At 41.3% G+C, this 1,160-nt stretch overlaps 1 protein-coding gene across 1 annotated transcript in view; it reads left to right on the plus strand.

Annotated features, from left to right (window-relative positions):
• The window catches only part of LOC104982649 (multidrug resistance-associated protein 4-like), a 350,332-nt gene that overhangs the window by 141,427 nt on the left and 207,745 nt on the right, over positions 1 to 1,160 (plus strand).

Raw genomic sequence — 1,160 nt, forward strand, 5'->3', positions numbered from 1 at the left:
GGATGGCATCACCAACTCGATGAACATGAGTTTGAGTGAACTCCAGGAATTGGTGATGGACAGGGAGGCCTGGCATGCTGCAATTCATGGGGTTGCAAAGAGATGGACACGACTGAGTGACTGAACTGAACTGATTAAATATAATTCCCTGTGCTATACAATAGGATCACCTTTAAAAAACATATAGAGCACAAATACATCTTTTCTTAAAAACCCAGATCTAACATTTTGAGCTGAAATGTGAAGTGTAAGTTGCTTCAGTTGTGTCTGAGTCTTTGTGACCCCATGGACTGTAGCCCACCAGGACCTTCTGTCCATGGGAGTGGATACCCACCCCAGTATTTCTGTTGTTGTTGTTCAGTCACTCAGTCATGTCCAAATCTTTGACACTACATGGACTGCACCACGCCAGACTTCCCTGTCCTTCACCATCTCCCAGAGTTTGCTCAAAGTCATGTCCATTGAGTCGATTATGTCATCCAACAATTTCGTCCTCTGTGGTCCCCTTCTCTTCCTGCCTTCAGTCTTTCCCAGCATCAGGGTCTTTTCCAATAAGTCGGGTCTTTGTATCAGGTGGCCAAAGTATTAGAGTTTCAACTTCAGCATCAGTCCTTCCAATGAATATGCAAGATTGAGTTCCTTTAGGATTGACTTGTTTGATCTCCTTACTGTCCAAGGGACTCTTGAGTCTTCTCTAACACTACAGTTCAAAAGCATCAATTTTTTGTTGCTCAGCCTTCTTTATGGTCCAACTCTCACATCCATATATGACTAGTGGAAAAATCTTAGCTTTGACTATACATACCTTTATCGGCAAAGTAATGTCTGCTTTTTAATACACAGTCTAGGTTTGCAATAGCTATTCTACCAAGGACCAAGCATCTTTGAATTTCATGGCTGCAGTCACTGTCTGTAGTGACTTTGGAATAAAATCTGCCACTGTTTCCACTTTCCCCCTTTCTATTTTGCATGAAGTGATGAGACCAGATGCCATGATCTTAGATTTTCGAATTTTGAGTTTTAAGCCAACATTCACTCTTTTTCACTCTCCTCTTTCACCTTCATCAAAAGGCTCTTTAGTTCCTCTTTACTATCTGCCATCATCTGCATGTTTGAGATTGTTGATATTCTGTCAGAATTCTAGATTCCATTTTGTGATT

Source organism: Bison bison, unplaced genomic scaffold (genome assembly GCF_000754665.1).
Source record: "Bison bison bison isolate TAMUID 2011002044 unplaced genomic scaffold, Bison_UMD1.0 scf7180017864535, whole genome shotgun sequence".
Classification (NCBI taxonomy): Eukaryota; Metazoa; Chordata; class Mammalia; order Artiodactyla; family Bovidae; genus Bison; species Bison bison.